The sequence below is a fragment of the Staurois parvus genome, unplaced genomic scaffold (assembly GCF_062004578.1).
Source record: "Staurois parvus isolate SC_StPar_1 unplaced genomic scaffold, SC_StPar_1.0 ptg000225l, whole genome shotgun sequence".
Lineage (NCBI taxonomy): Eukaryota > Metazoa > Chordata > Amphibia > Anura > Ranidae > Staurois > Staurois parvus.
The window spans coordinates 4,486,612-4,514,349 of NW_028318021.1; the positions used below are offsets into that span (position 1 = coordinate 4,486,612).

General features: G+C 42.0%; 1 protein-coding gene across 4 annotated transcripts in view; it reads right to left on the reverse strand.

Annotated features, from left to right (window-relative positions):
• Positions 1-21,902, reverse strand: part of CALD1 (caldesmon 1) — a 229,284-nt gene extending 207,382 nt beyond the window's left edge. For 2 of the 4 annotated variants that reach the window (XM_089679490.1, XM_089679491.1), the window contains exon 1: positions 21,682-21,890. The gene's annotated coding sequence lies outside the window, so the exon portion shown is untranslated. Of the gene's footprint in view, positions 1-21,681 lie in introns of all 4 variants that reach the window. The other 2 variants (XM_089679496.1, XM_089679495.1) reach the window with 2 other exon arrangements.
• Positions 21,903-27,738: the final 5,836 nt, after the last annotated feature.

Here is a 27,738-nt window from a genome sequence, read left to right on the forward strand (position 1 = left end):
ATCCTGATTTCTCTGATCCTCCCCTTCTTCCAATGGCCCCCACTTATCTCCTGATAAGACATATCATGTGGAGACACTCTGCACATGCTCAGTTTGGTGTGTATTGCTACAGAGGTCAGGGGTTCTGCACCCTCCTAGAGGAAAATGAAAACTCCTCCTACAAGCTTTAACATGTGCTCGGCTGGACACAGACAGAAGTCACAAGACTGCTCTAACTGCTGATGAGAAAAGAGTTTGTATTTACTAAAATAATTGCAATTCCATGTTGTGTGTACTGTGGGAAACCAGACATAGTGAATGCAGGGTCCTGGGTTTATTAACACTTTAAGGATTTAGAACCACTTTAAGTGTACGTGAAGGCCATAGAGTACCATTGGGGAATTTTTCCTTCACTTTCTGTCCTAGAGATGCAGCAGGAAATTAGAGGAGATCTCCAGAAATGAAGGAATTTCCCTCTTAGACAGCTGTTTCTGAAACAGGTGGAAGATTTCACTTTACTTCTTTTTCTAGAAACAACTTTAAAATGTCAGATCTCCCCTTACTTTTTTTCCAGTAGCAATAATCACCAGTACAAATAAATGGATTAATCTCCTCAAATGGGGACACAGACAGCAAAAGAAGCTGACAGAAGGTCTAACCCTTCCCCACTCTATCCAAACTAAAAAAAGATTTTGACTAGTGATGCACTTTAAAAATGGCAAAATGCAGGTCAGCTCCTACAAAATGCAGAATTCACAACTTTTTCACAACACACTGTAATAGAAAAGGCCCCTCTAATTAAAAAAAAAAAAGTATCATGCATTCTGCTACATCTTATACAAACTAGCTCTCAGTGATCATCTACAAAGAAATATTTTGCGATATATAAAGCAAAAACAGAGCGCCATGGCCTTGTGAAGTACAGCTTATTTTGTTATACAGTATTAAATACCCCCTACCCGGAAATGCAAAATCACATACATATATATACGTAATTTTCCGCACCTATGCCGCCCTGTAGCAGTATTTCTGCTATAGGGCGGTTGGGAAGCGTTTAAGAAACAATGAAAAAGTGAATTAACACCCTACATCAGGACCCCTCCCGGTCCCAGTTGTACTTACCTCCATGGGTGATGAGCTGTCCCTGCTTTTCTTCCCCCTCTTTCTGTAGGGCTTCCGGGACTGATCAAAAAGATTCTGATTGGTCAGGACCAGCGTGAGACTGCTCTGACCAATCAGAATGGCTCTGATATGTCCTGGAAGCCCTACAGAAAGAAGGATCAGGCATTTCAAATCCCTGGACTGCTACACTGGCTATGTGGGCAGTAGCAGCTCATCACCTATGGAAGTAGGTAGAGCGAAGGGGGGGGGGCTGGGGAGGGAGTAGGGTGCTAGTTCACTTTTTCAATTTCCTCTGACCTGACCCTTTAAAATGAGTGGTCAATTGAGATTGCCCTGGTGAAGTCTCCATCAGGTGTTATTAGGCCCCATTTTTTGGCACCATAGACCTGAATGGAAATGCTTGAAAATGGACCAGTCAAGGGTTTTTGCACGTTTTTCCAGATCTTTTTTTAGTCTGTAAAACACGATCTTTTCCCTCTAGTGCTTTCCATTAGCTAAAACTAAAATGCCTTAAACAATTCAAGACAAGGGGCTAGAAGGACCTTTAAATCTAAAAGCAATATGGTGGAATATCTCCTTGTGAGATAATGATCCTCTGCAACAATCAGACATGTCCACCGCATAGTGCTTACACATCAATATTACAACTCCACTGGGCAAAGTAAGGCTGGTCTCCAAAAAAAATATGAGCTGGTGCTTTCTATATCCCAGGATTGCGTCTTCTCTTAGTTCTGGCACAGTACGAATCCTGTTTGAAAGAGGTAACAAGCCTTTCAGCTCCACGTTAAAAGGCTTCCCCACTAACTGCAGTTTCCTGCAGCCAAATCTGTTACAGTTGTGACCCATACAAGGAGTGTTATTTGATATGATGGAATGGAGTGATTGAACTGGCTGGCTTGCTTCTTCCCTGCTAGCAAGCTTCTGCCATCTTCCAGGCTATAATTCATTTTCTGGGTACTGTAAGAGGACCTCTTCCCTATTAGGAAAACAAATACAGATTTTCCTCGCACGGCAGACAATACCGCCGACGGTTTTCCAAAAGATCTAATCTCCTTGTACAGCCAAACCAAAAACATATGGCTTTTCTTTCATGTCGAACGTTAATAAATACTTTTGACTCTTGTGTTTATGGAAGTTATGTATCAAAATGTTCTTATGGACAGACACATGACTGCATCCATCAACATAACCAGGGATCATATTTTGAAAGGAAGAGCTATGCTCTTTAGTTGGCATCTACATATTACAAATCTTGTTCAGGGCTGCTGGACCGGACATGGAGGGCGCTTGGAGTGACTGCAAGTATTACCCTGTGCAAAACCAATGTCATGAAGTAGAAAGCCACCAGCACTCCAAAAAATATGTTTCAACAACTTAATTCAGACAGGTAATGTCACATAGGTCATATGCCAAAGTTTCGGAACATGACAAGACATATAACAGTGGGGCTTCCTGCCACTCCGCAGGAGTTGAATGCACTATAACTCTATGAGATAAGAAGTAAACTGTATTATATACCTTAGTTCTCAATCTGGCAGGCTCTTGCACTGTCCTAAGCTTTGACTTGTTGGTGGCCCTCTACTGTCCTTATGTACAATGCATGACTATAGGCCCTGTGTGACCATGGCCCAGAGTGCATATAGAAGAAGCTTTGGGGGCTGGGCACAGATGAAGGGAGCCTGCCAGAAGGAATATGGTAAGTATAACAACTTTTGCATCCCAAAGAGTTAACAGGCACTTAACCCTTGCAGTATGTGTGTGTGTGGGGGGGGGGGGGTGTTGGGCTGCAAGCAGTACAGTCTCGGTCTTCCAGTTCCAATATAAGGAGGATTTGGTGGTGAAAATTAAAATCTCACCATACTCCAAGGCCCTACATAGTTACACCCTGCAATTCTGATTGTGGCGGCTATCGCCCTAAAGCCACTCTTCATGCCAGCCTCCGAGCAGTCTTGTTGCCTACCCTTTCACTGATGATATCATGCCTGCACTATATTCAGAGCAGGACCAGCAGCCATGTCATCAGCATAGGATGTGGCGACTAGTAGGAGTGCCCACCCACACTGCAGCGATGGTGAGTGAAGGACTATGGTGTAAGGCAGGGGTGGGCAAACTTTTTGACTTGAGGGCCGCAATGGGTTCATATATTGGACCCGGGGGCCGGACCAAGAGTAGATGAATGATGTGTATGTGTCATCCATAGTAAGTATAGTAATATTCCCCCATAGTAAGCATAGTAATTAATCCCCCATAGTAATTAATCCCCCATATAGTAATTAATCCCCCATATAGTAATTCATCCCCCATAGTAATTCATCCCCCATATAGTAATTCATCCCCCATAGTAATTCATCCCCCATATAGTAATTCGTCCCCCATATAGTAATTCGTCCCCCATATAGTAATTCGTCCCCCATATAGTAATTCGTCCCCCATAGTAATTCATCCCCCCTATAGTAATTCATCCCCCATAGTAATTCATCCCCCATAGTAATTCATCCCCCATATAGTAATTCATCCCCCACATAGTAATTCATCCCCCATATCAATTCATCCCCCATATAGTAATTCATCCCCCATATAGTAAGTCCCCCATATAGTAATTCATTCCCCATATAGTAAGTCCTCCATATAGTAATTCATTCCCCATATAGTAAGTCCCCCATATAGTAATTCATTCCCCATATAGTAAGTCCTCCATATAGTAATTCATCCCCCATATAGTAAGTCCTCCATATAGTAATTCATTCCCCATATAGTAAGTCCCCCATATAGTAATTCATTCCCCATATAGTAAGTCCCCCATATAGTAATTCATTCCCCATATAGTAAGTCCTCCATATAGTAATTCATTCCCCATATAGTAAGTCCCCCATATAGTAATTCATTCCCCATATAGTAAGTCCTCCATATAGTAATTCATTCCCCATATAGTAAGTCCCCCATATAGTAATTCATTCCCCATATAGTAAGTCCTCCATATAGTAATTAATTCCCCATATAGTAAGTCCCCCATATAGTAATTCATTCCCCATATAGTAAGTCCTCCATATAGTAATTCATTCCCCATATAGTAAGTCCCCCATATAGTAATTCATCCCCCATATAGTAAGTCCCCCCCCTGTGTCAATTCACTTACCTTTGGTCCGCGCGTTCCTCTCGTATTCCCGCGCCGTTCTGGTCTTCAGGGAGGACTGTGAGAGGAGTTCGTCACGCTGCCCCGCCTACATCCTGACAGCTGCAGAGTCCTGACGTCCGAGAGGAGGGAGGGGGGCGGCCATCCGAGAGGGGGGGCGGCCATCCGAGAGGAGAGGAGAGGAGGGGAGAGGAGGAGAGGAGGGAGGGGAGAGGAGGAGAGGAGGGAGGGGAGCGGGCGCCCGGCACACAGGAGAGCCGCATCTAAATTTGTAAAGAGCCGCGGCTTGCCGACCACTGGCCTTGCGGGAGCCTAGCTCCGCGGGCCGGATTAAAAGGTCCGCCGGGCCGTATACGGCCCGCGGGCCGTAGTTTGCCCATTGCTGGTGTAAGGTGTGTATTACTGTGTGTATTACTGTGTAAGAGCCCATTCCATAGCAAATTCCAACAAAAGATCCTTCATGAGTGGGGGCAATTTGTTGCCTTTTAGTGCAGCTGAAATTGAGCTTTATTGTAATTTAACTTATCAGTAGTATTATAATGTATTAAAAACCCTATTTCAATGTATAGTTTGTCATTATGTATGTGCATGGGGACAGCAATATTTGCCTATTACATATGCAGGCTATGCTTCCTCCTCAGGTTATTCCTTACCCATAGATATGAGCTGCCATCTGGCTGAATCAGTCTACATGACCGCATATTTATCTCAGCAGTCATATACAGACACTCAAAGAGCAATGTAGTACAATACAGAAAAAAATGGTAAATAAAGAAATGTAAAAATGTAAAGTTTTGTCAACAATTATTTTATAGTAAATATTACTTAAAATATGTACTCATGGCAAATGCAGCATTAAAAAAATTCAATCTTTATTAGTCAGACTTTGCAGTTTATTCAAAATAGTGCACCTAAAGCATCCTAACAGTCCTGCCTTCCATTATGTTGATAAATGAATCAGTTCATAAAACCGGAGTGGGAATTTCAACACAGAAATGTTACGGCACCTCCTAAATCCTGTGGATAGAGAGCCCGTTTCCTGCTCTCACGAGGATTACTTGAACTGTGATTTAATCAAGGGAGTTCCCTCTTATGAAAAGCTAATAATGTAAACAAACCATCATGTATCTGCTGTAAAACTACAGTGCTTCTCTGAACAATGACTAGGAAACATGCTCTGCTATATAATTTAATAGAAGTTTACATACACACTGTGAAATATAAATTGATATAATAGCTGCATGCATTGCAAATTAAGACTGCCCAACATTTAGATTTTAGTAAAGGGGCAAAGTCAAACAGGGATGGGGAAATTATGGTTATCGTTCCTGTAGAATTCTCCTCTTCAGAGTTCAGGGTTCTGTTTCTAGCCATTTGACAGTAACAGGAAGTAGAGTGACAGGTTTTCTTTAGAATCCCCTTACCCGCTTTTAACTACCTTGTAGGCAGATGCAGTCTGCACTCCCCTCTGTAGGTGGCACTTGACTTGAGCAGCAACACAGAGGGGAAGAAAGTTGTGAGGAACCTAGTTTCCTGGGCCATCGGCAAAACAGTTGTCCGATTAGACATTGGTGTCCTACGTGACCACCTTGGGTGAAGGCAGTTCTTACTTAGGACATGACACCATAATTTGACACGCATTCTGCGAGTGGTTAGTGTAGGGACAGGCTCCCGTCTGTCAGTGTTAGGGAGAGGTTCTGGAAAAGCAGGGACAGTGCAGGAACTATGCTACTCTCCACTTAAGAAGCCTCTTGGTTGGGTCAGACTAGCCAGGCCTCATTCCTGCTCCTCATTGCAGAAGCTTTCTGCATCAAGTCAAGCTAAAGTACTGCTGCTCCAGACTCCATAAGTGGCTCACCAATAGTTGTGCACACCCTCATGATAGTTGTACACACCTGCAAGGCCTAGTTGCACCTTGTTGAAATTTTCTGCAATACACAGTTCAAGTTACTGACCATCTGTGTGATTTCTGCACTACCCCAGAATGCTGCACCCTGCTCACAACCTTCCGCTCTAGTATTTGTGAACATAAAATGTTATATATTTCAATTAAATTTGAATTTTAAAATGTAAAATTTAATTTAGATAGATAGATAGATAGATAGATAGATAGATAGATAGATAGATAGATAGATATGGATGATTCAGAGCTGTCATTAGGAAATCTCAATCAGTCAGGGTCGAAGGAGATGCCTGCAGTGACTAGTTTCTGGCTGGGCTCGGAATGTGGCCACCACTGTGAATAATATCCTGACTATTTCATGAATAGAGAGTAGGGCTCCTGTCCTTATATGGAAGAGTTTTCCAGTTACAAAATAAACACCGGAATTTGTTGGAGTTTTGTCCTTTCCCAATGATTCAAAATAATAATTGGAATTAATATGCGCTGGCAACTCTCAAGTGCTGTTGGCCAAGTTTCGAGAAACATTGTTTCCAACTCTGTGATCTAGGCCCAGGAAAGCAGACAATTTCTGACTAGGACAATCTTCATGAACACATTGCAGCTAAATACATTAGAACTGAGAAGCCTTGTATCATCTAGTTCCAGTGATTTTACCAGTATTTACAAAACGTGCAATAGAAATCTCCTGCAAATATATCTACATATATAAAACTTATATCAAACAATAATGGCTACAATGAACCAGAAGTCATGGTGGATCGAGCTGGCTCACTCATGGTGTATTCATGGAGTACTCACCACTTAATCCCATCACAACAGATTACAAAACATGCCCACAGGGCAAGAAGCTCCAACCACCCAAGAGCATTCAGTGAGGACTTTGCTTTTAACTATGCAGGCAGTTATGAGGCCCTTTATTTAATAGGCCTATTATTAAAGTGCTATACTTTGCTATCGGGATAGCACCTAACACAGAAATATATTTCTTTCTTGACCAGGTCACTAGCCTAACAACCATTCTTTAGGCTTAGGGTTTCCAAACTTTCTAAGCAAAGGGCCAGTTTACTGTCCTTCAGACTTTAATGGGGGCCAGACTGTGGCCGCTGGGAGTAGAAAACGAACCAATGCCCCATCTTTAGTGTCAGTGGGAGGAATTTTTCCCCATTGTTGGTGCAAGTGGGAGGAATTGTACCCCATCATTGGTGTCATTTGGAGGAATTGCACCCCATCATTGGTGTCATTGTGCCCTGTTGTTGGCGTCATTGAAAGAAATTGTGCCCCATCGTTGGTGTCATTGGGAGGAATTGTGTCCCATCATTGGTTTCAGTGGGGGAAATTATACCCAATTTGGTATCAGTGAATGAAATAGTGCCCCAAGGGCCAGATAACAGCAAGCAAAGGGCTGCATCTGGACCCCGGGCTGCAGTTTGGAGATCACTGCTCTAGGCCTAAGTACTGTTACATGACAGAGAGAGTAATGCCACTGTAAGCCTAGGGACTGACATCAGCCAATACTGAGGATTCTGGTTTCAGTTGCAACAGAGGAAAGAGCAGTCAGTGAGTTACACCAGTGCATTTGAGCCCCTTTACATGAAGACTGCCACCTTGCCCTGAATAGGCAAGGTAGACATGTCCTTTAAATTGGCATTTTTACCTTCCTCTGAATTTGTCTGAGACACATAAGTATGTATCTTCAAGCTGATTTACATAATATGAACTGTTGACTTACAGTCATATTAGCAGTGTTGATGAGATGAGATGAGATGTAATAGGTGAAAAACTGACCTTTCCTGAAATACATTCTGCTCCAGGCTCCATCCTGTGTTGGGCACATTATCAAGGTATTTGGTCTTGTAAACCCTGTTGAAGGAAGAGCTTAGAATTGTGACTGGCTGATCCTCCCCTTTAGCAGAGATTATGTGACCTAATACCTAGGCTTTTGTCCATGTGAGCAGCATTGGAGGGAGCTTACAACAGCATTTTCCCCTGGAAAGGCAAGTATTTTAGGCCATCCATTGTACTATTTATCTATCCCACCAAGACAGTTAATATGGGTATCAGTACTGTTCAGCTTTAAATCTCTGCTAATCCTTAGAAAAGTTTGTGTGTTTCTGAGACAAGTGCCCTATTAAGCAGTAGATGGAATCACACTCATTGAGCACAGCAGAGCTGTAATTAAGAAGAGGAATGTAAGAACTCAAGCTGATACTCCAATTGGCTAATAGGAGTTTTACCCTTCAACCATTCCCCTTGTGATGATCTCTCTAAAGCCTATGGAGTAACCTGAGGCTGCAAAAATTCCTCAGATGTCTCATGAAGGTGCTTGATTGGCCCCAAACCACAAATCTCCTTTCACTCATTTGACAGGAAATCTGCCACCTATAACAGCACTCTTTACCTTTCCTTGCATTTAACCCTTACCAGGTCACGGTGTGTAAATGAGCTTTAGTATGAACACAGTATAGGGGCCCATCTACGTTGTGGTAAATCGCACTAATACACGCATTGCCCTATGTGCGGTGCGTTGTGGTATCATTCATTGCAAATGGCACCCAACACTTTGTATAGCAGAATTCAACACACAATGCACTGCACAAATGCATACACTGTGAGTTGTGGTTTGCTGCACTGTTATAAAAGGGTCATGTGCATTATTTCATCATTTGTGACAGCCCATTCATAATGAATGGACTGCCTTAAAGCAATGCATGTTAATGTGTGCCATAATGCATGTAACGCGTGCACTAACAAACCGCAACGGAAGTGTGAATGAGCTATAAAAGTTTAAAAGCCCATTAGTGTAAAAATGCTATATTCTGATAACTGTATAGGGTTAATACCTGTAATGATAGTATTTAGTCTATTAATTCCAATGTTTATTTTACATACCTTTTTTATTAGACACATTTAGGCTTTATTTAGACTATTTAGATGTGCAGTTGGGGAGCGGAAAAAGTCATGTTTTTGCTATCTGCCAACGGCCCCCTCCTTTAAGCTGCAATAAGCAGCAGACGGAGGTAATTACATGCCAAGGTTGTGATGCTTTGCTTTGCTCCCATGGAAAAGTTTACCCGACATGTAGAAATGGATGGGCAACAAGCCCACCAAATGCTACAGACTCAAGGGCATGCGCCACAAACACCCAGCAACAGCGCAGTTGCTGGTCAAAAGTGGGGTTAAAACAGGTGGTGACCTCGGAAACCACTAAGCAACTTATTCACTCCCTGGTTATATCTCGCCTTGACTATTTTAACTCCTCATTGGCCTACCTCATCGTAGACTATCCCCTCTTCAGTCCATCATGAATGCTGCTGCCAGACTCATCCACCTTACTAACCGTTCTGTATCTGCCACCCCTCTCTGCCAATCCCTCCACTGGCTTCCCATTGCCCAACGGATAAAATTCAAAACATTAACAATAACATATAAAGCCATTTATAACTCTGCCCCAAATTACATCACCTACCTTGTCTCCAAATACCACCCAAACCGTACTCTCCACTCCTCGCAAGACCTCCTACTCTCTAGCTCCCTTGTCTCCTCCTCCTATGCTCATCTCCAGGATTTCTCCAGAGCTTCCCCCATCCTCTGGAACTCTCTACCCCAATTTATCAGACTATCACCTACTCTGCTCACTTTTAGGCAATCTCTGAAAACCTGTCTCTCCAGGGAAGCCTATCCTGCCCACAGCTAATATTGGAATCTTCTACTCTTCTAACCAGTCCATTCCCCACAGTTACTACCTTTTATACCACTAGCCCCTCCCTCCTAGATTGTAAGCTCCAAGGAGCAGGGCCCTCCTATTCCTCTTGTATTGAACTGTATTGTTGCTGTATTGTCTCCTGTTATATTGTAAAGTGCTGAGCAAACTGTTGGCACTATATAAATCCTGTAGAATAATAATAAGGTGGTGAGGAGGCATTGCATTGCTCCCTCACCGCCTGTCAGTAGCCTCTGAAGTACGGTCCGAATGTGAATCGGGCTTCAGAGAAAAGGGAGATCTAGAAACACTACCCAACAGATGCAGGCCAAGCTGTCCAGCAAAATTGACAGTTACAGGGGATGGGACAAACCACTGACAAATGTGCTTACAACAGCCACCTTAAATTAATTTAGTATAAACTAAAGGAGATCGACACTCCTTGAAGTGTTAGTTTGGACTTTGGGTGGGGAGAAGGAATTCTCAGACTGGGGTGACGTTCAACAGGAGAAGTAAGAATATTCAGTTTTTTCCTTACAGATATATGCTTTATTTAGACATTTTACTTATGTTACAGGGTCTCTTTAAGGAGAAAATCTATATATGTTCATTTGTATCCAACTCTTTGCAATTCTGTGGGACAGTTCTCTGGCACCATGACTGATATGCTTACAAGCCTTTTTCCATAGAATTTTCTTGCCAAATTTTTTTTAGGTAGTTCACCAGGTCTTTCCACAACCCTCCTCAATTTGTTCAGGTTTGGGACAGGCATGCAGAGCATATGTGTTTGTACACATATACTTGGGCCAAGTTAGACAGGAGCCTATTAATCTACTAGCATGTCTTTGGAGTGTAGGAGGAGTCTGGAGTGTAGGAGGAGCCTGGAGTAAACTATTACGAATACAGGGGGAACATAGAAACCCCACGCAGATTTCCTGGGTGAGATTTAAGCCAAGGATCCCAGTACTGGAATGCATAAGTGCTAAGCACAAAGTCACTGTGCCACCCCAAGGAGCCCATATAAAGTTAAAAAACTTTGTATCATTTAAGTTTAACTCTTTTCCCAGATGTGCCCAAATTTGCACTCCATTTTTTTGGTCTTGCACCATTGGAGGCATAGGGCAATCTACAAAGGAAGACTTCTAGGCTTATAAAAAGTACAGAATATAGACAATGAAGTGCAGCAGATATCTATAGGAATCGGAAGATCCATGTGTACCAGGGCGTTGGCAAATGTTGCTTGAAATGCACCAAATTATTATACCTCTTCTAAAGAGAAGAAAATTGTAATACCACCACTCCAACGTATGAAAAAGGATTGCAAAATCGAACGTTCTTATTTTACATATATAAGCTATTTGCTATGGTCGTAAGATCAACATGAAGTCCACCATTACCAAACCCTTTATTTAGAATACATGGATCCTGGGTTATGCTTTTGATTCAATATTTTGGCCTGTAATTGAGTCTAGAACAAGCATGTAGATGAGGAATGTCAACTTTCTCTGACTTTTTTCCCCATCTAACCTATGGGAGGACAGAGACAACAATAAAAGTCTGCAATATGGTCCAATCCTTTGCTACTTTAACTATAGAAAAACATTTAGATACACATAGGGGTTGTTTGTTCTATGTGAAGTTGCTCCAAAGCTTAGTAAAAATGTACATTTTTTTATTTTCCTTCTATGTGATTGGGTATCCTTTGTAAAGTGAAGCTTTACCTAATTTACTAAGCTCTGGAGCAACTGCATTTGCAAAAGAGCATAGTCTATTTGCCTTTAGTAAATCAACCCCATAGCTTCCTAACTGCCACGAGAACTCATTGCAGAATAATGTAAGACGATTCTGGCTGACAAAATGCAAATGCCGTCTTCAGTTTCTTTGTTAGCTAACATAGTCATAATGTAAAATATCTGTATTTTTCTGCAGTAAGCCTTGACTGGTCTGTCCAATTCACTTGAAGTTTCACTATTAGAAGTGTGAAAGAACAGTTTGCACTACCCATAATAACCAATCCAATTCAAGATGTCATACCTTCTGAGATAGTTTAAAAAATAAAAGGGGACAGCTGAAAACATGTCCTGCCTGCCAAATAAATAGTGACTGTACTTGTACTATAGTATTATTAATATACTTAAAGTTAAGCCTATTATTTTATGAGGTTTGTTCAGCTCCAACCACTAAATACAGACATGACTTGGTGCCTGAATTCAGATGCCACTCAGTGCCAGCACAATTAAATGGATTGATGTAATAAAATGTTGATTACAGACAACCATGCCAGTTTAATTTTGACTTATATAGATAAACAGTGCAAAATAGACCTGAATACAAATATTAATAAATCACACAATATAAATGTCCCATAGTAATTAATGCACTAATTAATATGGGACATTTATATTGTGTGATTTATTAATATTTGTATTCAGGTCTATTTTGCGCTGTTTATCTATATATTTTACTGTTTGTGTTTTCACACATTTTTTTGCACAGCAGCAATTTAGAAGGGTGATTCACTTATTTTGTATTGGTGCAGGAATATTTTTCTTTTGTTTTAATTTTGACTTAGTAGGTTGTAAGGACAACATTGTTGGCACTTTGCATCAATGGTCCTACTCTGCAGGGTCTACCTATATATGTATAAAATATATCCTTGTAAACGCAATGGTCCACAAACATAAAACTCTCTGATAAAAGTCTGCTTTTCATATAACTACTCAGGTTCCTGTTGTCATATTCTCAGAGCAGGTTTAAAATAGAAGTATGGGGTATTAAAAAATACATTATACTCCCCTACTGGCTCTGCAAAGAGAACTCAGTGATCAAAGACCGTGATTGCTCAGTTCTCTCCCTCTGCTCTGAACAGAGAGCCACGACTGTCACTCTCTGGCTTTCTGCTCTGCCCCTCCGGCAGTTACTGGAGCGCCAGGCTGTGGAGGGGACAGCAGGAGCTAACTCATGGCTCTCGTTGGATCACTGAGAGGCTGAGCAAGGTGCCGACCAAGAGTTCTGGGTGAATTCGTACTATATGGTCGGGGTCTTTTCAGAGCCTGGACCGGCACTGTGACTTCAGCTGTCATCTGAGTTTACCCTTCTTCGCCAATCTAGAATGCCTCCTAAGGCTATTACGTAAAGATGAATGTAGATACCTACCTCTCCTGCTGTCCAAGCCACCACATGCTATTCCGGTGATGAGGAATATCCCTTAAAGTTTTCTGGGAAACCAGCACTTCCAGGAGTGTCATTTCCCTTTGCCCCAACAGCATTCAGTGGTTCCTCCCAGAGACTATGTCCTTTAGTGTCATTGAGATCGGCTGAATGAGCCAGTAAGTGCTGTGGGGGACAAAGGAGACTGACACTTAAAGTGCCAATCTTAAAGTGCTTTAAAGAGTTGTAATATAGCAGCTGGTCAACTCATTGATTAGCTTGGGCAGCACAGTAGACAGTTAAAAGAGAAGTATGGGTTTACCAAAAAAAACAAAAAAAAACATTTATACTTACCTACGTGAATGCAGCATCGGTCCATGCTGCATCTGTCCCCCCTGTCGCCTCTAGGACTGAGAACTGAGTGATCAACAATCACTCAGTTCTCAGTATCCACTGAACAGAGAGCCAATGACTGCCACTCCAGCACTCACTGAACCACTGAGCTGTGTAGGAGGTGGGAGAGGCTGTCTCAGGCTCTCAGTGGCTCACTGAGAGGCTGAGCCAACTGCTGGTCCAGGCATCTGGGTGGATCCCAACATTAATGTCTGGATCTTTTCTGAGCCTTGCCTGGCTGAGTGATGATGGCTGACAGTGGGCTTTAGACCACTGCTTGCAGAAATCGGGTCACAGGAGTGCAGAACCATCTGTACTCCTGTAATCCCCACAAATATGGCCAGAATAGCTTTGTCTATACCTACTTTTCCTTTAAGTTTGTTGCATCATAGTACTTGGGCCCTGGATATGTTTACCACCAGAAACAGTTTGGCTGAGGACTGTGTTCTCCTTCTTTCCTCCAATTCTCCCTCTAGACACTGTGTGGCAAGGAGGAGGTAAAACTAGACCCTGTTTTTGAACTAGAGGCCTGGCATAAAGGGAAGGGGATGGAAGCAGGTTGGTTTCCAGTTAATGTCACCGATTGTGTATTGGAATGATTGGCCATATATTGTAACCATTGTCCATTTGTTGCCCATAACATGTCCTATTACTTCACCACTGCCATGCATACCAAAATGTCAGGTTCATAGATGCCAAGGTATGCTTGTGAAATTCACCTTTTCTATCTGTCCTGGAGACAACTCTTACTGGGTCGGAAAGTGCTGGGAAACATGAGAGGTGAGAAGGTGACAATAACGCCTGTGAGCGGATTTTTCCTAATTTCAGAGATATTTTTTCTCACTTCTTTTTTTCTCTGGAACAGGAAGTAAGCGGAAATCTGCCCCTAACAACTTACCACTCTTCTCCAAAGCAAACAAAAAAAGTTGCACTTTAGAAGATACAGTTTGATGGCCCTTTATTATAGCGCAAAAGCAAAATCAAGGTTTCCACATCAAACAGAAACATTGAAAATGACAAGCTAAAGACAGCTATAAACATGAGGTGATGGCAAGAAGCCAGGACCACTTTATGACTTGACATAAACATAAACACTCAGCAAAAGACAGCCAGTTCTTTTCCCCATGGCTGCTTGTCCTGGTGGTGTCTGCTCTGTTGAGAAAGTCCTCCAACATGCCAAAGATTCTCAATCTGAAAACTATTAGCCTGATTGGGCAACAATGATCTCATGTCTATAGGACGCTAAGGCTGGTTAGATTTTCAAATGAACGTTTGTAAAAGAAATCTCATTAATAATTTTGAAAATGCCAACAGAGACTTGACAAATATCGTTAAAAAATACCTAAACATTTTTGTTTTTAACACTTAATGTTGATGAATGGAAATTCCAGAATGAAGATGACATACGCTAATGGAAATTTATTTGTTCAAGGAAAAATTCTCCATCCTGCTCCTTCAGATTTTCTCATCACTATGGTTGAAATTTGACCCACTAAACATTAGAAAATCGAATGAAGGTTACAAATATGTAAACCCACTAGCACAACTCTGCTACAATATGGCATGCTAAACCTTACCACACATTTTACAGTCTAATTATTCAGTCCCTCTCAGATTTTCCAACAACTATCCAGTGTGAGAGCCTACTGTACCTTTAGCAATCATTTGCACTATCTAGTTGTTAGTAAATATATAGAAGATTGTACAATCAGACTGTAAAGTGTGTGGCATTATCTAGCGAATCTATCTGTAGAAATATTTTTTCATGTTCAGTGCATGCATTTTAAAGTGGTATTAAAGGTTAGTTTTTTTAAAAAACAATAAACATGTTATACTTACCTGCTCTGTGTAATGGTTTTGCACAGAACAACCCCAATCCTCTTCTTCTTGGGTCCCCCGCCAGTGCTCCTAGCTCCTCCCACTTGACCAGTGCTCCCAATAGCAAGCTGCTTAATAAGGGGGCACTCGTGCATGCTCACTCCCGAGCCCCGCTGTATGCTTCCATAAGAAACATAGAGCCCCCCCACTCTCTCCCGATTGGCTCACTGGCTGTGAATGACAGCAGTGGGAGCCAATAGCTGTCTCAGCCAATGAGGAGAGAGAGACCCGGGACAGCTAAGTGCTTTCAGGTATTTCCAGTACTCCCTCTGACAATGCGTTCATCTGTTTTTCTCTCCAGGAAGGATGGCACCATCTTTGTTCAAGCACCATCTAGGGTCACTATCTAATTCCTGGACTTAGATGGCAGCTAAGAGATGATTTAAATCCTGGTGCCTGTGCAGTTCTTTATTATATTCACAAATGTCTGACACAGATTAGCCCCCTACTGCAGATGATTACCTTGTGGCTTGCTACAAAGTTGCGCTATTATAGTCTAATCTCCATTACACTCCCTCTAGGTTCACATGTCTTGGTGTATAAACTATATATCATGAATTATCACAATTACTTTATGATATTCTGTTTATGTAGTGTAATGGTCTGTGTATACAATGGCCTATTTTAGGAAGATTCCAGGCACAAAACATTCTTGATACAAAAAGGATTGCTAAATAAGAATTAGAGGAATAGGATGTGTCAGTCACAATGGCATTCCAACTTGATTACTGTCAAGAAATGTAATCAATATAAGTGATCATTTAGGCCCAGTTCACTTTATGCCCTGATCTGAATCACACAGAAGCGTGCTGTGCATTCCTGTGTGATTTATATACGGGTGTATGCGGTGCGATTTCAAGCCCATTCATTTGAAAATTAAATGTTTCCTCCTTCCCACAGCATACTGATGACATCATCTTAGCCTAGGCAAAGTTACTAGACTGCAGCTCAAAGAATTACTTTTTAATAAACAAAGGTGGAGCTTTTTTGAATTATACTGTTGTCCTGTACTTTAAGGGCTCATTCACACTAGAATGCGGTGCTGGAGAGCCACATTCCCATGCGGCCTCCCGCACCACATTTCGATCACAATGACCTTGCGATCTGCTGCGGGCGTCAGTTAAAGTTAATGCCTGAGCGCAGGTTGCAAATGCACTGCCATTGCTCACTCTGGCCTGCACCAAACCGCATGCGATCCAATGCATGCAATGCGTATGTCCTGTATTTAAAAAAAGTAGTGAATGCAGAAAACTTGCGTTCAGCAGTCGATTTTATCAGCGTTTGTAAACAAATGGCAAATTGCGTTTATAAGCTTTTAATTTTGAATTTTTTTTAACTCTTCCAGTTCCCGATGCTGTCCAGAGCCTTTTTTCATCTTGAAAAATGCATGGAAAGCATTTTTAAGGTACTCAAATGGACAAAACTCTGAACACAGGATGTCCCTACCAAGATTGTCACACATTGTAATGACCAATTCACACCACAGACCTCTCCCACCCTTGGAAACAAAAGATATGTTAATGACGATTCACACCTCAAATTCCTCATGAAGACCCCCTGCCAGGTGGCCTTAATGACTCCCCCCACCCTTCCAACCTTCCCACCCTTGGAAACAAAAGAAATGTTAATGAGCAACTCACACCTAAGCTAATCTCAACACCTACTGCTCTCTCTGCTTCTACTCTCTGTATTTCTCTGAAACAGTCTGAAATAGTTAATAATTGATTCATTTTCCAGCAGTCAGTTTCCATTGCTCAGAAGTGTCCCATGTACATGGGGCCTAATTCTTATTTAGCAATTGTTTTTGTACCAAAGATGTTTTGTGCCTGGAATCTTCCTAAAATAGGCCAGTGTATACACAGACCACTACACTACATAAACAGAATATCATAAAGTAATTGCGATAGATTTATGATATATAGTTTATACACCAAGACATGTGAACCTAGAGGGAGTTTTATGGAGATCAAACAAAATATGGAGAGATAAGAGAACTTCAGTCAAAGGTTATCAGTTCTTGTCATTCCTTACACAGGATTGTGGCTTTCTAACCAGAAACTCTATCCTGCCAGTCCTATCTCTCTCCAGCATCTCTAGACTGTTCCCCGGCATGAGCTGTCTCAGCATGTCTCAGTGGGCTTCTGCATGCTTGTTTCCTGTCTTCTTGGAATAAGTGCATGACACAAAGATAGTCCTATTCCTCTGTAAGGACCCACCCAATGATTCTTCCATCCCGACAAACTAACAATTTGCAAAACCAATACACTCCTCAGGCTTATTTTGAACAAAATACTGTAATTATAAACCAATCAGAATTCATCTTTCATTGGCCTGATCATATTAAACTGAAGTTTTATTGGTAACTGGTGGTTACAGCAGCCAGTTCTTGCCAATGGTTTATTGAACTAAAGGGTCAGTCTAGCCAAAGTGGAGATATAAAAAGAACTGTTCAGTCTCTTAATAACTTGCCTATATTTCCATGATGGAAGAACTATGGAGCTCAACTTTTTGACAGCCCATGTCTACTAAGGGTCTGTTCGGATCAGCAGGAGAGCCGCTCACAAATCTTCTGCTGATCAGAGCAGAGTGGGGCGGATGACAGGTCTGTGTCTACGCAGTTGCAGCAGACGGGACATGGACAGAGCACGCTCTGCTCTATGGGAGGCCAGGAGTAAACAGACTCCGCTGTCCGTTTACACCCAGCTGCCTCTGATCCAGTTCACCCAAATGTAAGAGGACGGGCCTGATAGGACCTGGAGATGGGCAGGTGTAAACGGACACAAGTCCAGTTACACCCATCTGTCCATAGGAAAGCATGGACCATCCAATCAGGTCCACCTGAAAAGCTAACGGGGACCTGATCAGATTGCCTGTGTGAAAGGGCTCTAACTCTCTTGATTTTCAGTGTTGCAGCCCCCAGGCATTGAACACTTCCGGAAGTGTTGGCACTACAATGTAGGAAAGGTGGGAGACACAGGCAACTGGAAAGGTGAGTCTAATACATCTTCCACTGAAGAGAATTGTAAATTTTTTAGAGGTGACAGGGTCATTATATGGCAGTATTAAACCATCAGTAACAAAAAATCATGTAAAATCTCTTTGTATGAGGAGCTTGCATTTCTCTTGAGTAAGATCTCTGCATTATGTCTCGCTCCACTGTGCTTTCCTGAACTTCCAATTGAGGAACACAGACATTAAAAGTGTGTTCGATCAGACATTTGGAACTACATGTCCCATAATTCTTGGTGTGCTGAACAGAGTGCAAATGCGTGACCTAAGGATATCTCCTCGCAGCTCAGAACAGTGCGCATGTGTGCCTTGAATATGTCAGCCCCAGCTACCTACAGCCCAGGAATATAGTGTGCATGTGTGCACTAAGTACATCTACTTGCAGCCCCAATCTCCCCACTGCCAAGAACATAGTGCGCATGTGTGCCCTGAAGATGTCTCCTTGCAGCCCCAGTCTGCCCGCAGCCCAAGAACATAGTGTGCATGCATGTCTCAAGGATGTCGCCTCCCAGCCCTAGTTTCCCTGCAGTCTGGGAAAAAAGTGTGCGTGCATGCCCTAAGGATGTTGCCTCACTACCCCAATCAGCTGTTAACAGAGTGTGCATGTGTGATGTAAAGATGTCTCCTTTCAGCAACAGACCCCCACTACCAAGAATATAGTGCACATGTGTTTTCTAAGGCCATCTCCTTGCAGTCCCAGTCTCCTTGCTGCCAAAAATATGGTGCACGTGCATGCCTTAAGTATGTCTCCTCACATCCCCAGTCTCCCGCTTCCAAGAATCAACAGCCTGAGTGCTCTCATAACCCAAGAACATAGTGTGCATGCATGCCCCAAGGAAGTCTCCTCATTGCCCCAGTCTCCTGCTTAAGAATGTCAGCAGCCCCAGTGCCCTCACAGCCCAAGAACATAGTGTACATGCATGCCCCAAGGAAGTCTCCTCATTGCCCCAGTCTCCTGCTTCCAAATGTCAGCAGCCCCAGTGCCCTCACAGCTCAAGAACATAGTGTACATGCATGCCCCAAGGAAGTCTCCTCACAGCCCCAGTCTCCTGCTTCCAAATGTCAGCAGCCCCAGTGCCCTTGTAGCCCAAGAACATAGTGTACATGCATGCCCCAAGGAAGTCTCCTCACAGCCCCAGTCTCCTGCTTCCAAATGTCAGCAGCCCCAGTGCCCTCACAGCCCAAGAACATAGTGTACATGCATGCCCCAAGGAAGTCTCCTCATTGCCCCAGTCTCCTGCTTCCAAATGTCAGCAGCCCCAGTGCCCTCACAGCTCAAGAACATAGTGTACATGCATGCCCCAAGGAAGTCTCCTCACAGCCCCAGTCTCCTGCTTCCAAATGTCAGCAGCCCCAGTGCCCTCGTAGCCCAAGAACATAGTGTACATGCATGCCCCAAGGAAGTCTCCTCACAGCCCCAGTCTCCTGCTTCCAAATGTCAGCAGCCCCAGTGCCCTCACAGCCCAAGAACATAATGTACATGCATGCCCCAAGGAAGTCTCCTCACAGCCCCAGTCTCCTGCTTCCAAATGTCAGCAGTCCCAGTGCCCTCACAGCCCAAGAACATAATGTACATGCATGCCCCAAGGAAGTCTCCTCACAGTCCCAGTCTCCCCAAAGCCTCCAAATATAATGCTCATGCATGTTCTAAGGACATCTCTTTGCAGCTCCAGTCTGCCTAAGTCTGTCTCATGATTCCTGGAGTGCTGGAATGGCATGTAATAACAGAGTCCCTGCTGGGAGTTTGCACATCGTGGTGGCTAAGAGAGACCCTTCAAGGCAACAAAGAGTTTTGCAGTTTTAGTAGAGTTACATTAGAGTTAGAGTCTTACATTTCTAAGGGGCTATATTGGTGAAATCACTGCACATAAATAGCTAGGTCTTACTTGAGATTGAAGACTACACCAACAGGAGAGGAATCACCCTTGGTGGTGCAGAAGGAGGAGAAGACACCAATGTGGTTGGGAATAATGGTGGGAAGATCTCAGAGCATTAGTCCCAAAGATAAATATGAAACCACAAGATAACTCAACTCTTCCCAGAACTGAAACTTCTTTTTTTGGGTGGAGTGATACTTTAAGATGACTTTACATGAGCCATACAAGAAACAAAAAACAGGAAAGTTCATTGAAGCTTTGAGAATAACACCTAGTAGCTGACTGGTTACTAGGCACAGCAGTGCCAGATTTTCTGTGCTCCAGTTTTAGTAAATCTCCCCCATATTGTAGTTAATTATTCACTTAGGATAACATCTTTATAACACTGAGAACCTTTTCTTATTCAGTGAAGCAGTGAAAAATATATGATCATGAGCACAATGACCCATAAAAACCAATCAGATCCTTCATTTTAATCAGATAAGTGAGAGATAAATTGTAACTGATTGCAAAACTGCTCCCTGTCCCCCACTGATTCAGTTTTATAGCTGATTCATAAAAATCTGGTACACTGTAAAACAGAACAATAGCCAATAACATCCAATCAGGTGTGAGCCTATATCCTCAAACCTGCAACAAAGAAATGATTACTGCACTCTGATTGGTGGCTGCGTACAAAGCCTTCTTCGTTATCAGTTTCTTATGACATGGGGCAAAAGTTGATTACCCATTTTCCCTTTGTACACAATGAGCCACAAGAACCAGGCACGGCTTATAATTTTCAATGCCAGATAGATTTTTGCAGCAAAGTCAAAAATGTAAAATGCATGACTCAGAAGATACATACGGAAATATAAAATGTGTGAAAAAATGCATTGTATAAAGGAAATTCTAAACAGTTATGTACTTATGAGCACTGTGCTATGCACTAAGCCATAGCAACCAATCAGAAACCATCAGTCTTTGTTTTAGTGGCTCATGGTTGATGTAAGATGACATCTGATTGGTTGTTTAGAGCTGTTTATTAAAAACTGCACTAGGATGCACAAAGGGATTAACGTGCAATAACATTCAGTCTTACCTGCAAACATGCAACATCAAACAAGTTACACACAAAAATCTGCAACCAATCAGAAACCATCAATCCTTGTTAAAATTGCTGATAAATGTTGGCATCTGACTGGTTGCTAAAAGCTTGCCTAAAATGCATATGCACCAGGATGCAAAAAAAAATTTCAATGTGCAACATAATTAACGGTGACTTTTCAAGACTTGAAAATTGCAAATTAAACTGGATACACAAAAAAGAAACAAAATAAAAAAGATGAAAAAAAAGAATTTTAGGAATTTAAAATGATAGAATTGCTCGGCAACCTCATACATATTACATATTACATTCCTTGCAAACAGCAATATAAGAGATGCATAAAATAAATACAATAAAAAATACTAAAAATAATAATTGAAAGAACTTGTCGTTTGCATCGCTTTAAAAATTTTTTTGACTACGACAGAGGAAAAAATTCAATTGTCTTACCTCTAGGATGAAACGTTTGCAGCTGGAAGGAAGTCACTGGCTGCTTTGGAAAGAGAAGGGAAAAAAACGACACAGGAGTTGCTTAAAACACAGCTCTATTGAATTAAATTCTCAGACTTTTTTTTTGGTTGGCCACTCCCCGAAAAGAGAAAGAAAAAAAAATAGGACTTGCACACAAAATGAATCCTTATCCTCTATGTTTACAACTGGCAGCCAGTAACAGTCATTGTCCTCAGCCTAGTCTAACAGGCAGCCAATGGGTTTTGTGTAGCAAGAATAAAAAAAAAAAAAAAGGTGGGTTTTAGCTTGAGTGTAGAAAAATGCTTGTCATTCCCTAAGCATGCTCAGAGTCAGCCCTCATCGCAAACCCAAATTCGAACAGCCTGCCAAAAGCTCTAACATGTCCTTTTTTGGTTATGCTTTCCCTGGCCTCTGTAAGTAAATCCACTGTCGAGAGGAGATCATAAGAAATCTTAATCTTACTAAAAAGAAAAAAAAAAAATTGGATGTCTCATGGAACTCCGAAGAAACTTTTTGGCAAAGTTCAGAAATGCAATCGGCCGAAACAAAGGGGCATCGATAAACATAGATCTATAGGTAGAGGGGAGAGAAAGAAAAATGTAGCAGCGGAATTGTTCCTTTGGTTTAAATTAAAGCCACATGTTGCCCCTGGCGTCTACAGACTACGAAAAAAAAAAGAAAAGAAAAAAGGGCTTTTCGTGGGCTTGTCTGCCTGCAAGCAGTACAGGAAAAGAACGATATTGTAATGTCAAGCCTTTGGCTGCTGTCCCAATAGGTGTCTGTGTAGGCTTGTAACTACTGTCCCACTACTGTACATTCACAGAAAGCATTCATATCGGATGTTTGGGACTAATATGACATTTGTTTATAAGGACCGCGGTGTCCCGGATAGAAGTTAATCCTCCTTCCGACAGAATACATATACTGTACTTATACAGCAGATTATCACAGGGTAATAAGTCTTTAGGCATTTTCACGTGTAGAAATATAGAACAAAAAGGTTTTATTTAAGGAACCCAATCAATAAAAAGTATAACATCTTAGTTAAAGTGGAATTGAACTCCATTTGAGTGTCACATACCAAAAATGCTATTTATTTCATTGTTAACGTGTTTCTAAACCCAGGACCCTGCATTCACTATATCTGGTCTCCCACAGTACACAGAACAAGGAAATGCAATTATTTTAGTAAATATAAACTGCTAAATACCTTTTCTCATCAGCAGTTAGAGCAGTCTTGTAACTTCTATCAGTGTCCAGTGGAGCACTGGTTAAAGCTTGTAGGAGAAGTTTTCTTTCTGCTCAAGGAGGATGCAGAGCCCCTGACCTTTGTCTGAACAGTGCTGATTGGCCCTGTGCTGATCAAATGCACTCTTCCAAGAAACAAAAAACTCTCTAGAAATACACACTTAACTGAGCATGTTCAGAACGGCTATGGTTCAGTCTGTCTTATCAGGCGATAAGACGTGGACATTTGAACAAGAGGAGAAGCAGAGAAGCCGGGATCAAACAGCCTTTTAACACAATGCGAAGGATTAACCCCTTAGGCTCCACAGTGAGTATAACAAGCATGCTTTACTGCATATAAAGACTGATTTTACTGTTGTGAGTTTAGTAAAACTGTAATATTCAAAGCAAACTCAACCACCCATCCATGTCCCCGTGCCTTATTTTGCTGAGAATTCATTTTGACAAACACCCCCTGGTATTTTTGGTAGTGGCCATCTTGCTTAAGGGCAAATGATTCATGTAGAATTTACTTCATTGAATCCATCTGCCCTTAGCTCAGGCATTGGTTAAGCTGAGAACCATCTCCTCCTGAAGACTCCTAGGATGTATGACATCATTTTCCTAGGCCTGAAGTAACTGAAGAAATGTAAGCAAAGTTTAAAACAAGTAATTATAATATATTTTCCTATCTATTTACTAAGGATAGCAGCATAAGGATTAAAAATATTCAATGTAGATTGAGAGAGGGAATTACTATCTGAAGGTTTCCAATATATGTGAGCCCTCACCTTGTAAAACAACCCATTTAGTTTTAAATTAAAATTAAAAGCAAAATATTTTATGTATATTAGGCAAAACATTTTCCCTATTTTATAAGGTCTCTTGTACACATGAACTCCCCTAGAATTTTAGCTCTAATGGCAGCAGAAAAACGCGGCAAGAATGCGTGTAAACGCGGTACCACGTTTAGTGCATGTACGTTTATTCATTTGGTTGACCAGAGTATTTTCCACTGACATGAAGCGCTAAATGCAGCTCATTCATCTCCGACACACAACTCTTCTGTATTCAGGATAGGAACGTTTAACTGCCCCTAAACTCTGCTGCTCCTAAACTCTGGTAAAAGCCTACAGTATGTGTACATGGACACATAGGCTTTTATATAGTTGAGTTCAGGGGCTTTGGCAAAAAAATGCCAAAAGCAGCAGTGTACCTGAGGCCTTAGGGATCACATTCCCTCTGTGCTCAGCTGCATAAGTAGCTCAGAGAACTGGGGAAGGAGAAACAGCAGAACTCTGATCTTCCCAGTGAATGGCTGTGCGAGGGGGGTGCCAGGACAAGTCTGATCACTGAAGGAAAGCAGGAGAAATCCCAGCACAGCTAGAGAACTGACCATGCTGTGCTTTTCTGCCTAGCATAGTCAGTTTTTAATTGGAAAGCAGAGGGACTGGCAGGAGCACTAGGGTTTTCACACAAAAGAAGCAATACAAAGAGAACAGGATACTTTTTCATACAAGTAAATGGTACAGCAGGCACATATCACGAATATGAAATGCTGAGTTTACATATTCTTTAACCACTTCCCCGCCGCCCTATAGCAGCAATACTGCTACAGGGCGGCAGGGATGCGCAAAATCACATATATATATACGTGATTTTATATTTCTGATTAGGGGGCGCGGCCAGTGATTACCCACCAGCGCCCGGTGATTGCCAAAGATCTCCTCCTCCCTGTCGGCTCGGGCACACTGCTCTGGATGGCTGTGCACCCTTTCCTGCCCAGTGTCATTAGTAGTGTCAGTGCACTGATTACTGTATTGGTGTCACTGGGGATGTCAGTGACACCAAGTCAGTTCCCCCCAGTGTCAGAATGCCCGCTGCAGTCCCGCTATAAGTCGCTGATCGCCGCCATTACTAGTAAACAAATAAAATTCCAGTATGTATACCATCAATTGTAAACGCTATAACTTGTACGTAAATCAATTAATTTACATGTATTGGGATTTTTTTTAGCAAAGGCATGTCGCAGAATACATTTTGGCCTAAATTTATGACGAAATTTGATTTTTTATTTTTATTTTTTACTGGACATGTTTAATAGCAAAAAGTCAAAAATATATTTTTTTTCTCAAAACTGTCAGTCTTTTTTTTTTATAGCGAAACGCGGGCTGCATTCTCAGACGTAGTGCAGGGACTTCTCTGCGTGTCACGGGGCACTGGAGTCCATTCAAATGAATGGGCTCTCGTGCCCGCGCAAAACGCGGCCCACACGTCTGTATATATGTGAACCAGGGCTAAAGTATGACAAGACTCTGTCCCTGTTTCTCAATTTTGATTCTGTGTTGTCACCCTGTCACACGTTCTCACATGGAAAACTACAAGTAGCCATGCTGATTAACATTGCATGAGAATGGTGTACTGCTGTCACAATCAGGAAACCCTAAGAAGTGTCATACAGTCATCTCTGGAGTTCATGTGGACAAAAAGTAAATGCAAAAAGGGCAAGGGAGGGTTATAACCCCTGTCAGATTTTCTTTTCGCCATCTGTGTCCCATAGAGAAACAGGAAGTGAGAGGAAATCTCTGCAAATTAATGGAATTTCTTGGAGACCACCAGGTCACTGGAATTAGTGTACCAATTGGAAGATTTCCCCTCCATTACTTTTCTGGGGACTACCCAAAATTTGGGATTTTCTTTACTGTTGCTTTCAATGTTAATAGTAAACAGGACAAATAGAGAGGGTGAATCTCCCTAATGGGGGGCACAGACAGCAATAAGAACTGACAGGGGTTCTAATTCCTCTCCAATCTATCCACAACTATAAAAAAAAGAGTCCCCCTCCCCCACCGTAAGGTTCCCCTACATCAGAGAACCATCAGATTCCTCCTTACATCAGTATCCTTGAACCCCCTTACACCAGGGTTCCCATCAGACTCTGTGCACATACTCCAATGTGGTCCCCAATCGTATGTTGGAGACCGCCCCACCTTAGTCAGGGATAGTCAGGTGGTCTCCATCTACCCTAAGGGACCCAATCAACAAAACATATAATATGTACGTATACCACACACTGCAAACAAACCATGGCTATATACCTCTAAAATGTCCTCCAGTCTGTGACACGTAGTCAATATGCCCTGTGAGCAGGAAATGCTGTGCCACACATTTCACAGAGCCTGCCTGCTGACCTACAGAGGTGCTGAGAGGAGGAGTTTCAGGAGGCGGAGTCATTACAGGAATCAAGGTACCATGGGACATGCAGTCCTTAGAAATCGAAAGTAAAAAACAAAGGAGATGATGCAAAGCATGCTGGGAATCCAGGAAGTTGTGGAAAGAGATGACCAGCAGACAGGCAGCACTCACAACATGAAAGGAGATTTTTCAAGTAAGATTATATTGGACTGTTAAATATAACTTTTGTTTGTATTGTTATTACAAGGCTGATGTTATAAAATGAAAGAGTATGCTGGGACCATAGAACTCCTTTAATTTGACCCAAATACTGTATATTCAAATCTCTCTATTTATATAGCTATCATAGGCAGGATATCCAAGTGTATTATATATTTTCCTGTGCAATTGATAAAGACAATTTCAGATCATATTGTAAAAGTTATTTTATAAGCCTTATTGATCTTTCATTTGCTCTTTACCCATCTGCCCTCCAGAGGATTTACCCCCCCCCCCCCTTCCTTCCTGACCAGGCTGGTTTTTTACTTTAACTCACAATTGCGCAGTCATGCAACACTGCACCAAAATGAAATTTACGTCCTTTTTTTCCCACAAATGGAGCTTTTTTCAGTGGTATTTGCAGTTTTTATTTTTTGCGCTATAAACAAAAAAAGACCGCCAATTTTGAAAAAAAAAAACAATATTTTGTACTTTTTGCTATTAAACATGTCCAGTAAAAAAATTTAAAAATCAAATTTCATCATAAATTTAGGGCAAAATGTATTCTGCTACATGTCTTTACTAAAAAAAATCTCAATATGTTAATTGGTTTACATGAAAGGTACAGCGTTTACAAATGGCGGTATATATTCTGGATTATGTTTTTTAGTATACTAGTAATGGCAGTGATCAGCAGGACTGCGACGGGCATTCTGACACTAGAGGGGAACTGACTAACTGCCACTGACATCCCCAGTGACACTAATACAGTGATCAGTGCTAATAAAAAGCACAGACACTGTACTAATGACACTGGGCAGGAAGGGGTTAACATCTGGGGCGATCAAAGGGTTAACTGTGTGCTGTTTTACTGTGTGCTGTGTGTGTTTTACTAGGGAGCCTGGGTTCACACTGATGCGGTGTGGAATTTGCACCACTTTCTGTGCGATTTCCGCACCGCATCACAATCGCACCCAATTCATGCAAACCGCTGTGGGTGTGTATGTTAAGTTAACAAACCCCCCCGAAACTGGTCTGCAAAATGCGGTGCGATGTGCAAAATTGGATTGCATGAGTGTAAATACCCATGCAATCTGATTAAAGTATGGAGCAAAAAAAGGGTCCTGCACTCTTTTGATGCAGATGTGGTGCGATTTGAGCCATACAAAATGTATGGCTCAAATCACACTGCACAGAATTCACATGTGATTTGCCCAGTAATGCGGTGCTGTTCCTGTGCAAATCACATGCGATATGCCGCACCGCAGAAGTGTGAAATCAGGCTCAAACAAACTGCTATGCAGAGCAATACAAAGCAGCATTGCTTGTGCTGACAGGGGAGAGATCTGTATTGTTTACATACAGACCTCTCCCCTGTCAGTGTTCCAGTGATCGCCGAGTGCCGGCGTGGAATCT